The sequence below is a fragment of the Mauremys reevesii genome, linkage group 3 (assembly GCF_016161935.1).
Source record: "Mauremys reevesii isolate NIE-2019 linkage group 3, ASM1616193v1, whole genome shotgun sequence".
Lineage (NCBI taxonomy): Eukaryota > Metazoa > Chordata > Testudines > Geoemydidae > Mauremys > Mauremys reevesii.
The window spans coordinates 182,593,281-182,610,586 of record NC_052625.1 but is presented as its reverse complement, the minus strand read 5'-3'; the positions used below and the strand labels follow the sequence as shown (position 1 = coordinate 182,610,586).

The 17,306-nt window shown below is 41.9% G+C and overlaps 1 long non-coding RNA gene across 1 annotated transcript in view; it reads right to left on the bottom strand.

Moving 5' to 3' along the window:
• LOC120402264 overlaps positions 1 to 16,989 on the bottom strand; it is a 51,193-nt gene extending 34,204 nt beyond the window's left edge. The window contains exon 1 of the long non-coding RNA XR_005597089.1: positions 15,695 to 16,989. This is a non-coding gene — a long non-coding RNA (uncharacterized LOC120402264). The remainder of the gene's footprint in view (positions 1 to 15,694) is intronic.
• Between the last annotated feature and the right edge of the window lie 317 nt (positions 16,990 to 17,306).

Genomic DNA, 17,306 nt, shown 5'->3' with positions numbered 1-17,306 from the left:
CGTTTGTTAGAAGAATAATTTTGCCAGTTACAAAATGCATTTCTTTTGTGTTGAATTAATGCTATGATTTCCTTGCTGTTTTCGTCAAACCAGTCTTGGTGCCGATGAGTGGAATATCCTATGGTTTCAGCACATGCATTGTGAATGGTATTTTTAAGTTGATCCCAGTGCTCTTGAATGTCAATGATATTGTCAGGCAATTGTCAGGAACCTATCATAGCTCTGGTTATACAGAGGTCGGTATAGTCTTGGGTTCTGACTATAACATAGTCAAGGAGGTGCCAGTGTTTGTACCGTGGAGGTTTCCAGATAGTCTTAAATTTGTTACTCTGCCTAAAGATGGTATTTGTGATGAGCAGGTCATGCTCCACACATTTGCTGAGGAGGAGAATATCATTGGGGTTTACATTTCCCACCCCTTCTTTGCCTATTGTGCCTCTCCAGAGTTAGGAAACCCGTCCGACTCTGGCATTGAAATCTCCCTGGAGGATGAGTTTGTCTGCCTTAGGTATGGCTGTGAGGGCTGCATCAAGAGTTCTATAAAACTGCTTCTTATTGTCTTCCTCGTCATCGAATGTTGGGGCGTATACACTGACGATCATGGCATATTGGTTATTGCTAATCTTGAGCCAAAGAGTCATGAGATGCTCGTTGATCCCTATGGGAAGCTCCAAAAGCAGACTGGCGATCTTATTTTTGATGGCAAAGCCAACCCCATGAATGCATCTCTTTTCAGGTGGCTTTTCATTCCAGAATAAAGTGTAGCCACCTCCATCCTCTTTTAACTGGTCCTCATTGGCCCAGCGGGTCTCACTAAGAGCTGCAATGTCAATACTGAGTCTCTGGCAATTAGGGCAGTTCTTCTTTCTGGGCATTCACTGTGCTGAGTCCATAAAGGTGTGGACATTCCAGGTGGAGAAATTCATTGTCTTATAACTCTTTTTTGGCCACAGAATTGAGTGATTTCACTGGATATGGCCACCCAGTCGGAAGAACGTGAGAAAGCCTATGTTTGGGGCACCTTTTCTAGCCCCCTCCCCATCTGGGGTGATCAGAGGGGAAAAGGCCTGTTCAGTCACAGCCACTGCTGCTGAAATGCACTTCTGTCTCAACCAAGCACAAGATGACTGTCACACAGCTGCCACCTGCATGCAGATTTGTGACTAAAGACTCCCAGAGATCACTCTTCTGTCTTCCCCGCCACTCGTCTGTTGCCGCAGGACTTTGTGTGGCTGTGAACCCTTTGGCAGAGGCCTGCATGTGAAATCTTAACATGGGGAAACTGGCATGCAGGCAGTAACCACACAAAACTTGACAGGAGACAGACCCTGACCCAGTGGCGAGGAGATCCAAGATAACCCAGTGGCGAGGAGATCCAAGATAACCTTCTACTGTAGCCCTCATCTGCCTTCACAGCCACAGAGTACTAGAAGTTCCTCTATATGTGCCTGATCCACCGTTGTGGTCTTTTGAAGTATGGACCACAGTTAGCAAGGAGCCTCGCCTCAGACCTGCTCACCAAGGGGGACCCTACCAGGAGTATAAAAGCTCTGGACGATATAGCTCCAATGGTCTTTAGCCCATGCAAGCCTCTCCACCACGACAAGGTTGTGGTCCATCAGAGAGGTTATATTAATTAATTATAATTATTATATGATATTATGTACCACAGCACCTACTGACTTATATGAGTCCATAGGACTTGCATTAGGAAATTCAGCTCTGATGAAAAACCCATTGAAGTTGATGAAAGTCTTTTTCCATTGAGTTCAGTGAGCTTTGGCTCAAGGCCTTTGAGTCCTGTCCTGACACCCCCTTCTCCTCTATTCCAAGGATGTTTAGTACTGGCCATTAGACAAATTCAGAGGTAAATAAGGTGTAAATTTTTGACAGTGAGGGTAATTAACCATTGGAACAATTTATCAATGGTTGAGGTGGCTTCTCCATCACTAAAAATTTTAAATCAAGATGGGATGTTTTTCTAAAGGATATACTCTAGGAATTATTTTGGAGAAAGTGCTAAGGCCTACGTTATACAAGTGATCAGCCTACATGATCACAGTGGTTGCTTTTGGCCTTGGAATCTGTAACCTGCCTTCATTTGGAACTTTTACAACAAGGTGAGAAAAAGTACTAGACTCTGCATTATAGGGAGCAATCCTCTATTTGCAAGAGGGGTGCAGACTACGGGGCAAAATTTCAAAAGCACCTACTGAAATACTGTGGCCAATTCTGGTGTCCACCTTTTAAAAGAATGTTTAAAAAAGGAGAGTGTTCAGAAGAGAGCCACAAAAATGATTTGAGGGCTGGACAAAATGTCTTCCAGTGGTAAACTTAGAGAGTTCATTCGTGTAAATGGGTCGGGACTCACCCTTGCCGTGCTTCCTGCTGGTGACTCTCGGAATTAGCTCCTTCCAGTGGAGCGCCTCCTCCTGGCGGTGTCCCGTCCATCGTTCTGTCCTTTGTCGTCGTCTCCAGACCCGCGTTACTGCGTGCTCGGCGGCGTTCTCTTCGAGGCCACTGCCCTCCGGCAGTGCCCCTTAGTCCATCTGCGCCCCCTTCCAGGGGTCGGCGATCAGCAGTCCCACACCCCAGTCACTATGTCCACCGCCCTCTGAGTCCAATCCCTCTTGTCAGGGATCTGGCGTAGCAATATGACCGCTCCCTACAGCCAATGGCTGGGTGCACTGCAAGGAGTGAAGGGGGGGGACCCAGGCCCGCCCTCTACTCTGGGTCCCGGCCCAGGGACCCTCTGGCGTCAGCCTCGCTGTCCTTCTCTCCCCTTACACTGTCTGTTTCCTTGGGCCACTTCCCCTACGGCCCCTTGCACCCGCTAGGCCCTTCCCTTCAGGACCTGCAGCCTGGCAGGCTACGGGATCAAGCTCCCTAGCCTCCCGGAGCCTGGCCAGCATTGCTCTGTCCGTGGTGCTAGTCTCCTCCCTTGGAGACTGACCTTCCCCTGTCGAAAGCCTGGGACAGACTGACTGCTCCAGCTCTGGGCAGGCTTTATATATACACCTCTGAGCCTGGCCCTGATTGGCTGTCTCTAAACTGGACCCTTATTGGCTCACAATAAGCCCCTCGCTGATTGGCTCACAATAAGCTCTGTCTGCGCAGGCATCCTGGCCTGCTGCAGCCCATTCTCACAGGGAGTGGGGCAGTCTGCCCCACTACAATTCTGTTTAGCTTATGAAAAAGAAGATTGAAAGGCGACTTGACTACAGTGTCTGGAGCCAGGTCTACACTACAGACCTATATCAATGTAACTATATCGCTCAGTGGTGTGAAAAATTCACACCTCTAAGTGATACAGTTATGCCAACCTAGCCACCCATGTAGACAGCACTATGCCAACAGGACAGCTTCTCTTATTAATGTAGCTATCGCATCTCGTGGAGGTGGATTAACTGAGCCAACGGGAGAAGCTCTCCCATTGGTATAGTAGCATCTTCACTAAAGCGCTACAGTGGCCCAGCTATGCTGCTGTAGTACTGTACATAAAGACATGCCCTTAGTATCTTCTCAGGGAGAAAATGAGGGCTCTTCAATCTAGAGGAAAGGGCATAACAAAAAACAATGACTGAAAGATGAAGACATACAAATTCAAATTTGACACCGGGCACAAAATTTTAACAGTAAAGGAGATTGAATGAATGAATGAATTAATTAATTAATGTGGAACAAACTAACAAGGGAAGTGGTGGACTCTCCATCTGTGAAGGTCTTCACATCAAGACTGTCTGCCTTTCTCGAAGATACGCCTTAGCCAAACACAAGTTATGTGTTAGTCCAAGTGATTGGGCTAAATACGGGGATAAAATGTAATGGCCAATGCTATACAGGAGGATGATCTACTGGCTCTTTTGGCCTTAAATTCTAAGAATCTAAGTGATGTAAGAGCTTAAGGGCCAGTTTTTAAAGTTATTTGGCACCTAAAGACACAGATAGGCACTTAAGTGACAAGGCTTTAAAAAAAATCTGATCTGATACTTATCTGCATCTTTAGTGCCAAATACCTTTACAAATCTGGCCCCACGTCCCATTTTCAGAAGTGGCCTAGGCACTTAGGATGGGAACATAAGTCTTATTGAAAATCCATAGTACTTAGGCTTCTAAGTGTCAGTCACTTTTGAAAAGGGGAGATAGATTACTAAGGGTATGCTACACTGTAATCAGGTGGTGTGACTGCAGCACATGCTCACATATTTTAGCTAGCTTTAATTTAGGTAGGCCAAGTATTGTTAGCAGTGATACTGGGGCAGTGCAGGCTTCAGCATGGACTGCACCGGATCCTCAGGCAGTTAGCCCATGCAGAAACCCATTCTGCTGTGGCTTCATTGCTACTGGTACCCAAGCTAGGTAGATTAAAACCAGCTTTGGGGATTGTGACAGATATGGCCATTTCCTGCAGTATCTTTGAGAGATTCTATCATTTGATGTAATATTGTGGGCCAGGGATTGTATGTAATTCTATGTGGGAGGATGACTACATCTCCTCCAGGAACTCAGAACAGTGGTGGGTGATTAGGCAAATTCATTCAGGTTGTAATATGTCCAGAGGAATACCACCACCTGGAGAGGCTCGCATATATTAGTTCAAACTGTATTCTCTGGAGACCAACAGACAAAGAAATGACTTTTGGATAAATAGTCTCGTGGTAAATTGACTTAGGGCCTTCTTTGTGATCCAGCAAACTGTAGCCAGTGAACTGGGAAGCCTGGAAAAAACCATGCCAGGAGGAAGAGAGACTTGGGTCCCCATCTATGGGAGGTGACTTCTGAGGAACTAGGTGCCTTTGCTGGATCATGAGGGGAAATATAGGTGCAGTTGCCCTGAACTGTGACAGATATATCTACACATGCTACAACAACCTCCCCACCCCCGTTGCTGTGTAGACAGACTCTGACAGACTTAAGGTATCTCTACCCTGCAATTAAACTCCTGTGGCTGGCCTGTGTCTGCTGACTCAGGCTTGCAGTGCTTTGGCTACCAGGCTGTTTAACTGTGGTGCAGATGTTCAATCTCAGGCTGGAGCCCAGGCTCTAGGACCCACCCACCTTGAAGGATCCCAGAGCCCAGGCTCCAGACTGAGCCCAAATGTCTACATCACAATTACACAGCCCCAGGCCTAAGCCCCACAAGCCCGAGTCAGCTGACCGGGACCAGCTGCAAGCGTTTAATTGCAGTACCCCGAGGTACTCTTAAATTTTACCCTAAATCTCTTATTTCTATTACTGGTATGCAGTGAACTATCTGTCACATCTGCTGAAAGTAGCATGCCACCCGCAGCCTGTGTTGGACACTCACTGTCATTGAGATGTGACTTTACCATCAAAATATGCTGTTTCCTTTGGGGTCTGATATTTTCCAAGCACTGTACGCAAAGGAGTTACTATGTCCACTTCAAAATTTGGGGAAACAAAGGTAATAATTGGAGATATACCAATCCCCTAGAACTGGAAGGGACCTTGAAAAGTCATTGAATCCAGCCCCCTGCCTTCACTAGCAGGACCAATTTTTGCCCCAGATCCCTAAGTAGCCCCCTCAAGGATTGAACTTACAACCCTGAGTTTAGCAGGCCAATGCTTAAACCACTGAGCTATCCCTCCCAGCTTACACAACAACCTCTTATTCCCCTGTTAGAATGTGCTAGAATTTGTTTACCCACCTGAATATTTGTCATTCACAGTTGGCAGAGAATGGCTTTAAAAAAATAATAGACATTGTGATGGGTTCGGTCACAGAGACCCCCCCTTGGGACTGTCACCTGATATACTGAGACTACCCCTGAGCCCGTTTTCTCTGCCAGTTTGGGCCTCCAGAACCCTGCCTTGTTGAGCCAGACACGCAAGCCTGCTGCAACACAGACCCAGGGTCTGAATCATGCCCCCAAAGCTGCAGACTTAACAAGTGCTTAAGAAGTGCTCTTGTGTCCAGCACCCAATGGGATCCAAACCACAAATGAATCCGTTTTACTCTGTATAAAGCTTATACAGGGTAAACTCATAAATTGTTCGCCCTCTATAACACTGATAGAGAGATATGTACAGCTGTTTGTTCCCCAAGGTATTAACCACTTACTCTGGGTAAATTAATAAACCAAAGTGATTTTATTAAGTATAAAAAGTAGGATTTAAGTGGTTTCAAGTAATAACAGACAGAACAAAGTAAGTTACCAAGCAAAATAAAACAAAACAGGCAAGTCTAAGCCTAATACATTTAAGAAACGGAATACAGGTAAATCTCACCCTCAGAGATGTTCCAATAAGCTTCTTTCACAGACAAGACTCCTTCTTAGTCTGGGACCAATCCTTTCCCCTGGTACAGTTCTTATTAGTTCCAGCTCAGATGGTAACTAGGGGATTTCTCCATGACTGGCACCCTTTGTTCTGTTCCACCCCTTTAATAGCTTTGACATAAGGCAGGAGTCCTTTGTCTCTCTCTGGTTTCCCATCCCTCCTTCTAAATGGAAAAGCACCAGGTTAAAGATGGATTCCAGTTCAGGTGACATGATCACATGTCCTGTGAGACTTCATTACCCACTCACTGGCACACAGGTATATAGGAAGTCTTACAAGTAAACAGAACCATTTACAACCAAGTGTCCTGGTTAATGGGAGCCATTCAAGATTCCAAACCACCATTAATGGCCCACACTTTGCATAATTACAATAGAACCTCAGCGTTATATTTCATATTCCTAGTTTCAGATATAAGAATGATACATTCATACAAATAGGATGACCACACTCAGTAGATTATATGCTTTGTAATGATACCTTACAAGAGACCTTTTGCATAAAGCATATTCCAGTTACATCATATCCACACTTATAAAAATATTTTTTTATAAAAATATGGAGTGCAACATCACAGACATAATGCTGCAGAAAGTGATTCTGGCAGACATATGGTACCTCTATACTGCAAAAGAACCCAAAACAAAACAAAAACATCCCTCCTCTTCACCTGCAGCAGGTTTCAGAGCCCGGGTCAACTTGAGCTCATGCTATGGGGTTAAAAATACCAGTGTAGACATTCCTGCTTCAGCTGGAGCCCAGCTGTGAAACCCAGCAAGTCATCTGACATGGGCTTTGAGACTTAGTGCCACAGGAGGTGTTTATTCCCCCTGCATTGTAGTCATGCCCATAGACATTTTAGTGCATAACTGTTTTTACTTCCCTACATGGTGGGGCACATAAAACATTTCTTAAAGCCAGATCCTTAGCTAGAGTAAACTGACACTAAAATCAAAGGAGCTACACCAGCTTGGGATCTGACCCCTCAGTCTTTAAAGTCTCTGGGTATGTCTATACTGAAGAGAAAAAAAAAAAGACCTGCAGCAGTTAGTTTCAGAGCGTAGTCAACTGACTCAGACTCATTGGACTTGCACTAGGGGATTAAAAATTGCAGTGTAGATGATCAGACTCAGGCTGGAGTTAAGGTTCTGAGACTCAACCCTACCAGATTTCAGAGCCTGGGCTTCATATCAAAACCAAATGTCTACATTGCTATTTTTCATAGAATCATAGAAGATTAGGGTTGGAAGAGACCTCAGGAAGTCATCTAGTCCAACCCCCGGCTCCAGGCAGGACCAACCCCAACTAAATCCTCCCAGCCAAGGCTTCATCAAGCCAGGCCTTAAAAACCTCTAAGGAAGAAGATTCCACCACCTCCCTAGATAACCCATTCCAGTGCTTCACCACCCTCCTAGTGAAATAGTTTTTCCTAATATCCAACCTAGACCTCCCCCACTGTAACTTGAGACCATTGCTCCTTGTTCTGTCATCTGCCACCATTGAGAACAGCCTAGCTTCGTTCTCTTTGGAACCCTCCTTCAGGGAGTTGAAGGTGGTTATCAAATCCCCACTCACTCTTCTCGTCTGCAGATTATTCCCTCAACCTCTCCTCATAAATCATGTGCCTCAGCTCCCTAATCATTTTTGCTGCCCTCCGCTGGACTCTCTCCAATTTGTCCACAAATTTTACTCTGTAGCATGAGCCCATGCAGTTGATTTGGCCTCTAAGACACACGGGTGTGGATCATTTTTTGCACTGTAGACGTACTCTCTGTTTTGTAATTCCTCAGACATCTCCTGTGAAGTTGTCATTCCTTACAATTCATTTCTTTATTTGAGGAAAGCTCAGGTTGGGGCAATGATTTACATTCTTATTATTAGAATAACAAGTAACTCAGTTGAAAAATGAATCACACTCATTTCTACCACTTCTTCCCATATTCTAGTCTTGCTGCTTCCTGGTATGTGACCAACACCAAGATTTAGATGAAAGAGAACCATCAGAGGCTCAGTGAAGGCAAGATTAATGGAATGCTGGTGGGCAGGAAGAAGCATCTACAGAAGCATACAGGGCAGTGGGTATGCCAGGCTTTTCCCAGTATAATCCAGTGTGTTGATATCCACTTGGATACTACTCTGTGGATCCACAGATAGGAGTAATGGTTCCTACTGCTTTAATTTTCCCTCCCTCATATGATATAGGACGTTTCCTCCCAAATGTGGTCCTTATTAGTTACCCATCCTTTTTTCATCTACATGGAGGTACTCTCCTTAGGGCTCAACTTGAATTCTGAATTAGTTGAAAATCCCCATGTGATCTTCAACTGCTCCCTTCTTAGATTGGGCCAATCCATAAAAGCATGAAACATGAATTCTGTGTACTGGCTGCCTGCTTACTTCCAACAGCAATTAGAGGCATTGATAACGATCTTTAAAGCCTTGAACTTGTCTTGAACCCAGTTTTGTGGGTGATAAAATCAGCTGGATCATTCCTAATATCAGTGATGGGATTAAAACTTTCCAAGGCCCACGGCAGAGATCTCAATGGAGGGCTCTATTCCTCTGGCAGACCACCAGAATCTAAGTTTGGCAGCCTTCAGAGCATAGTGTAAGGCTTACTTGTTCAATCAACCATTCAATTAACTAATATGTCAGTATGCTGGTCCTTTGTAAGACAAATAAAAGGCAGTTAGAGTGCATTAAGCTATCCATATGGGTGTTTTTAATTAATATTTGTTTTTAATTTATTGTAAGATGCCCAAATGCTCTGCCAATGAGTTCCAAAGAAATCCTTAAAATAATTAAATGAATTCTGTAAACTTACTGGAGGGCACAGGTTTTTCCTGTGTGTGTGATTAGAATTGAGCAAACTGTTCAATGGGCAATTTATTCCACACACTTAATCATTTTTACTGTTCAAGCATTATTTGAAGTTTCACAAATGAGTTATTTGTAACTAACTGTCCATTGAATCATTTGTACAAATAAGATACGGATTAACCATAAACTGACCAATATAATTCTTTGTTAGACATTTTATGATTGGTCATCTAAATAACGTCATTCTCTGACTGAATACATTAGGAAGAATGAACAAATCAATGACACTTTGAATGTCTCATGAGAGAATGGAAGGTCTAGGGAATTTTAGGACATTTTAAATAATTTCCTATTTGCTTTTACAAACGGAATATTATATTTGGCTAAGTAGTTGAATGCAGGTTTCAGAATAACTGGAATTATTCTTGACTAAGGGAGAAAGAAACTCTTTAATCTATTTATTTTTACTCTTGATCAAGTTACTAATTCAGAATTAAAAATAAAATGTTTAATATATTTGTATTTAATATTAGGAACAGTAGACTGATTTAATTCAGCGTTTTATAATATCTGTTTTACTGCTATCAAAGCCTACTAAAGCATTTGGCCATGATTTTTTAGAACTGACTTGTAATTTTTAGGTGCCTCAGAGTTATTGGGATTTGTGTGTGTGTATGCCAAACTTAAGTGTCCTTAAAAAGGGCCTGATTGTCAGAGAGTAGATGCACAACTCTTTTGGAACATATGGCCTATTCTAGGGGGTCTCAAGCTGAGCACTCAGAAACAGAAACACTAAAAACCACTAATCAGTTTAGAATATCTTGACTTTGGTGAAGAAATCTAAGAAATTTAATGAATCCCAAGTGGCCTGTAAAGTTAAGTCATTCTCAGACTGAAATAGATAATATGATCAGCTCAAATGGTTAGTTGTATGACTAGAGAGTGTTTTTTTCAGATACCATATAACATCTACAATGCATTTTCCTTCCACAAAGCTCAGATTATAAACTGTTTTGAACTATGTAAAATATCTACATTGAGATATTGCCTTTTTAGAGTCATATACTGCCCTGGTCTTGCAGGCAGAACATTGATTGAGAACAATGGAAGTTCTACTCTTAGTTCAGAGGAACAGAAGACATGGCAATGTATAGCTAGGCATTAAGCCATTTGTGCTCTTGCCTACTTCCACATTGGGTTATTCTGGATGTTAAGAATCATCAAAAGATCAATGTAGGTATGAGATTCACTTTGAATATTTACAGTTCCTACTGCCAGTGAGTTTGATTATCAGCAACATAGAGAGCTCAACTTTTGGTATCAGTTTGTACAATGGACTAATAAAAGTTGTTAGCATTCTATGAAATGGAAACCCTAACATTATCCTCTCTATGCAATACATACATATATGTATACTTCTCTGTTATACAGAAATATAAATGATATAATATTTCTGTAAGCAGGCAAGCAAATTGAGTTTTCAGTTTAGTGGCTGAATTGAAAAATCTGAAAGAAAATTTGGTTAATTTCAAATCAAAACTGAATTCTTTTAATTTTTTTTCCTCACCAAACTAAAATTAAAAAAAAATCATTCATGTTGAACAAAGTGTTTAGAATCTCATTTCAGATTCAAAATAACATTTTTGGAAAAAAATGTCAAAAACAGTTAATTTTGACAGTTCTGAGTTTAATTATTTTTTTTCAGCCAAAACCAATTGCTGAGTTTGACACAAAAAATCAAGAAATATTCTCAGTGTCCCCAAAACACGTTTATTGGTGGATTCACTATTCACTGAAAAATTTTGCACAACTCTGTTCCTAACACAGTACACACACATTGTATCTGATCCAAACTTACCCTCTTCCTAATTCCTGTCTGTATACAAAGCATAAATATAAATAGCCTAAAATATACCTAAAGATACAGTGTACAGCAGATAGAAATAACTGTTGCCAATGCTCAAAGGAGGGGGATTTTTAGGTGACAGCACTATTGTGGAAATCAGTTATTTGATGTATTAATCTTAAATAGCAGCATATTTTCATTTCAGAAAATTTGGTTAGTTCAAGGGACATTAACAGGATTGGTAGGCCCAATATTTTTCTTTCATTGCCTGCAAAGATGATGCAGTTCTCAAGAGTGAGACTGAACTCTGCAACGTCCCGCAGGCACCAGTTAATTCCACTGGTGGCGTTGTTCAGTGACTACCATCTAAATACCCATACTGGGCAGCCTCTGCACTCTGTGAATGCCATGGAGTGGGGCCTTGCACCAGGTCCAGATAGGCTGATATGGATGAAGATGGCTTGTAGATGGAATAGAAAATCCATAACTATGTGGTTCAAGTGATGCAAAACCTTCTTGTGGGATCGGGTTGTGGCAGCTACTCTGCCATGGGCTTTGGGGTCCATCTCCACATTAATCTCCCACACAAGATTAACTGGCCTTTGTGGGAAGTGGGTGAGGTTGAGTTTCACCCTATGCATATTGAGTGGGATTTCTGAAAGCAGTCAGCATTTACTTAACTCTAGTCCCATTGCAATCTATGGGCTTGGCTACACTTGCAAGTTGCAGCGCTGGTAGAGGCTTTCCAGCGCTGCAATTACACCCCGTCCACACCTGCAGGGCACAACCAGCGCTGCAACTCCCTGGCTGCAGCGCTGGCTGTACACCTGGCCAGGTTGGGGGGGGTAGATTTGCAGCTGGTGTGATCCAGCTGCTCATCAAGTGTGGACACACCCGCTTTATTTGGCCTCCGGGAATAAGGAGATATCCCAGAATGCTTTTAACTAAAATTACTCCCTTTGTTTTGTTATGCAGCCTGTCTTTGTTTTGAAAACCTCCGAGCTCCGTTGCTACCGGAGCTGCTCTACCAGCTCCTGTTTGCTGTGATCAATCTGTGAACAATCAAATGAGATCCTCCTCCCTGTTGTGAACAGCTCTGTGGAGCTCCTCCGTTGCCGCTGCTGCTATCTAAAAAACAAACATAGCTCCTGTTTGCTGTGATCATCTGTACCTGGCTGTAAACAATCAAATGAGAGGCAGGCAGGGAAACAGGAGTCAGGCAGGCTGTTGCAATTAAGAGTTAAGAATAAGGGGTCAGAAAATGTTCTGCTTTTTCAAGTCAGGAAGCTAAACACACAGTGTTGGCAAAATCCCTCTCTCTCCCCCCCCCGCCCTGTCACACACTACCCCCTCCACCCCCCTCTTTTGAAAAGCACGTTGTGGCCACTTGAATGCTGGGATAGCTGCCCATAATGCATCACTCCCAACAGCGCTGGAAATGCTGCAAATGTGGCCACACACCAGCGCTGGTAGCTGTGAGTGTGGCCACACACCAGCGCTGCTCCTACACAGCTGGATGACCAGCGCTGCAAACTACCAGCGCTGCAAACCGTAAGTGTAGCCATACCCTATGGGTGTTCACTATTGACTTCAGTGGGAGACAAGTTAGGCCAATACTGAGTGCTTTTGAAACTCTTACCCTTTTGCTTTTGAAAACAAACATACTGATGCTTTAAAATAATAAATCAAGGCTCCCTTCCCCTCACTTAGGAACAACTATACAATAAGAGATTAATATCTGTACACAATGGAGCACGGCTAATTTCAGTGTTAAGCTTCCAAGGGATTACAAACAGCAAGAAAAAATATTCAAATGATGAAAATTCCCTTGACAGTGTCTTTTTAAATATACTGAACAGAAGGATGGATGGGTATTTCTCTGGAGCATTCTCTTATTTATAAACACACAAGTCGCAGCAACATATTTCATTCTAAAATAGTACTTTATTATTGCAAAGTGTAGTGTTCCTTGATTTTTTTTCTCCACTAAGCACTAATATGTCAAAGACCACATATTTAATGCACTTCTCTTGATGTCAGAAGAATGCGGCATACCCTAAAGCACAGATGTTTGAATAGTGTTAAATCCAGTTGGTGGTTAATCTCAGGCATCTGTCTGTGGCACACATAAGGAACACATTGAAATGACAATGCAGTTTATACCAACACTAATAAAATAATCATGATCCATATATATTAGTTCTAATAATTAAATGTGTGTATAAATATTTACAGTCAATTCTTATATTTCTTTTAAACAATCTCTCATTTGTATTGCTTTCCATGATCTTTCCTCTTATTCAAAGGGCACATAGGAATAAGAATACTTCTTTTTTAAAGCCAGATTGTGATACTCTTACTCATGCTGAATAATACACCAGTATTCCCTCTGAAGTCAGAGGGTGCAAAGTCCTGCTGAGGTTGAGAAAGCACATCAGAATTTGGCCCTCAATAGTTACTCCTGTTGTTAGCTATAGTGTTGCTAGTTCCCTACCCATACCTCCGACTGTGTCATGCCTGATCAAATTTGCAGATGACCCAAGGGTGGGGGGTGGCCAACACTTTGCATAATAGAGCTAAAATTCACAGGGATCTTGATGAATTGGAGAACTGGGCTATAGACAACAAAATGAAATTTAAGAGAGACAAATGTAAGGTGCTACACTTATGGAAGAAAAAACAAATGCACAAATACAGAATGGGGAATAACTGGCTTGGCAGCAACACTGCTAAGAGAGATCTGGAAGCTGTGGTGGATCACAACCTGAACATGAGTCAGAAATGTGATGCTGTTGCAAAAATAGTAAATGCAATTTTAGGTTGCATTAACAGAGGCACAGTATGCAAGTGATGGGAGGTGACAGTTCTGTTCTACTTGGTGTTGGTTAGGTCTCAGGTGTAGTACAATTTTGGTCACCAAATGTATGGAAAGGATGTAGAGAAAATGGAAAAGATCCAGAGGCGAGTGACGAAGATGATCAGAGGGATGGAATGCAACCCATATGAGCAAAGGCTGAAGAAACCAGGTATGTTTAATTTTGGAAAGAGGAGATTACTGGGGGAACATGTCTTCAACCACTTGAAAGGCTGCCATAAAAAAGATGGAGAAACGTTGTTCTCTCTTGCCACAGCGGGCAGGATAAGAGAAAATGGGCTCAAATTACAGCATTGCAGATTTAGATTGAATCTCAAGAAAAAAATTCCTAACTGTAAAAACAGCTGAACAACAGAATTGACTACCAAGATTGTGGAAGCTCCTTCAGTGGAGGTTTTCAAAAAGAGGCTGGGATAGCCATCTGTCTTGGTTGGTTTAGATACAACAAATTCTGCATCTTGGCAGGGGGTTAGACTAGATAATCCTTGAGGTCCCTACTAACCCTATGATTCTATGCTGGCTATAAATGCAGGCCCAGATTCTTTATCTTATTTTTACTGGTTTTACATCCATATAACTATTCATCAGATTCACACCTGTGTGCAAGAGATCCAAATCAGGCTGCCAGCTCCGCTGTCTGTGGATCAGCAAGGAAGACTTAGGTACTGAGGTCTTCCACTTGCTGTTTGCTCTATACCAATTAGTCTATAACTAAACTTTGGATGGTGACAGGTTTCAGAGGGGTAGCCGTGTTAGTCTGGATCAGCAAAAACAATGAGGAGTCCTTGTGGCACCTTAGAGACTAACGAATGTATTTGGTCATAAGCTTTCTTGGGCTATAACTCATTTCATCAGATGCATGGAGTGAAAAATTGAGGCCTAACCTGATCCTACAACCTACCCTGAGGATGATCCCTTACTCTCAGACCTTGGGAGACAGGCCAGTCCTCGCTTACAGACAGCGCCCCAACCTGAAGCAAATACTAACCAGCAACTACACACCACACAACACAAACACTAACCCAGGAACCAATCCCTGTAACAAACCCCGTTGCCAACTCTGTCTACAAATCTATTCAAGGGTCACCATCATAGGACCTAACCACATCAGCCACACCATCAGTGGGCTCATTCACCTGCACATCTACCAATGTGATATATGCCATCATGTGCCAGCAATGCCCCTCTGCCTTTGTGCATTGGCCAAACCGGACAGTCTCTATGAAAAAGAATAAATGGACACAAATCAGACATCAAGAAGTGTAACATTCAAAACCAGGAGGAAAGCACTTCAATCTCCCTGGACACTCAATAGCAGACTTAAAAGTGGCTATTCTTCAACAAAAAATCTTCAAAACCAGACTTCAACGAGAAACTGCAGAACTGGAATTAATTTGCAAACTTGACACTGTCAAATTAGGCCTGAATAAAGACTGGGAGTGGCTGGGTCACTACAAAAATAATTTTCCCTCTGTTGATACTTACACCTTCTTGTCAACTGTTGGGAATGGGCCACATCCGCCCTAATTGAATTGGCCTCATTAGCACTGACCCCCACTTGGTAAGGCAACTCCCATCTCTTCATGTGCTGTATATTTATACCTGCCTACTGAATTTTTCACTCCATGCATCTGATGAAGTGGGTTCTAGCCCACAAAAGCTTATGCCCAGATAAATTTGTTAGTCTCTAAGGTGCTACAAAGACTCCTTGTTGTTTTTGTTTAAACTTTGAATGTGACTTTTTCAAATGGATTATCACTTAAGTCACCAGTGCCACTCTATGTTCAAATAATGTTAAAAAACTTATTATATGTATTAGTTGAGGCAGATGATATACCACATTTTTTACTCACCCTGTTTTTGCTGTGGTAGCTTAAGGAGTCTCCGAAGTATGAGTGATTTTACTGCATTAGAGCTGAGTAGTTACCTCCCATTTGGAGACCCCTGTGCTCCTGGGACAACAGAGAGAAAGAAAGGAATTTCAGACGAAGCTCTGTTTGATAAATCTCAGACTTTACTACATTATTGTCCAAACCTGCTCAAATAGAGCCTGATTTCTAGAATAAAAAATTTCCATCAATGTCAATTGATATGGCTACTCAGCTACTGCTGAAAATCAGGCCCATAAACTGCACCTCTCACACATGGGCGCGCTTGCGCACATACACACAAAGTCTGAATCATTTACATAAACAATTACCCCTTTTGCACAAAGGAAAGCCAATTTTGCATGGACAATTGGTGTATGTACAGTTAAGTAGGTGCTATTTAGGCCAATCTTGCAGATATCACTTGCACAAAACTCCCAGTGAGAGTTTGCCTGGGAAGAGTTGGATTGGATCCCTGTTTTGAAAAGTCAGTCCTAGCATAAATATTAAATTAAGGGAATTTTGTTCTTTTATTAAGCAGTGTTTAAGGGCCTGATCTTGCAAATACTGAAGTATCTTTACTCACGTGAGTCATCCCATACTCATATGAATAAAGCTAAGCATGTGTATAAGTGTTTGCAGATTAAGGCCCTAAAAAAGAAAAGAATAAAAGTATCAAGAAAGTATTTAAGAGTTCACAAGATAGATTAGCTCACAATTGTCTTGCTGTTAATACAAAATTAAAGTACATACTATTGGCTGCTTTAAATATAAAATGCCATTGGGCCAATTATAGTTTATTTCCCAAGAATAATATAGTTCCAATACTATTAATATGCATACAACCATATGTCACCATTACGGTATGTTCAGAACATTCATCTTAAGATGTAGATCTGTATTATTTAGCTGTAGTAAAATTCTTCTGCAAAGTGGAAAATGCACATATTCAATAGCCACTTTTAAAATGTACAGTAGGGGTGAAATTCTGCTAGCAGTTACCTCATTGTAAATCTGAAGAAAAATCCATTAAAACAGGGTGTTTCTCTGGATTTACAGTAGTTTAAATCAGAGCAGAATCTGGCTCATTGTCTCCACCCTTACTCCACTGCCAACATACACAACTCCTATTTTTTGATATACAACAGCTCAAAGAAGTGTCTAATCCCATCATTCATTACTTTCTTTCTACTGAAACTTTAAAAAAAATCAAATTAAATTTTGTCAAAAGATCGATTCTAGTATTGACTATTTTGTATGTCAAATTTCAAACTAAGACATGTTTTTACAGATAATGTAAAAACCCTCCATAATAACAAAAATTAAAATAAGATCTGGTTTTATCTGGGAAATACTGACCATAATTTAATTAACAGCAGCGATAGGGTACCCCATTACCTTATTCACAGATTATCATTTAGGTCTCAATCTTGCAATGGGATCCACCCCACAGGAAGACTCCATCTGCACAGATCCTGTTTCAGGATCAAAGCTCTATATTTTGGAATACAGTTGACTTACTACAACTATGAACTTTAAGTGGTGAATGAGCTCACATACCTGAGGTCCACTATCGCAGTCAACCTCTCACTTGAAA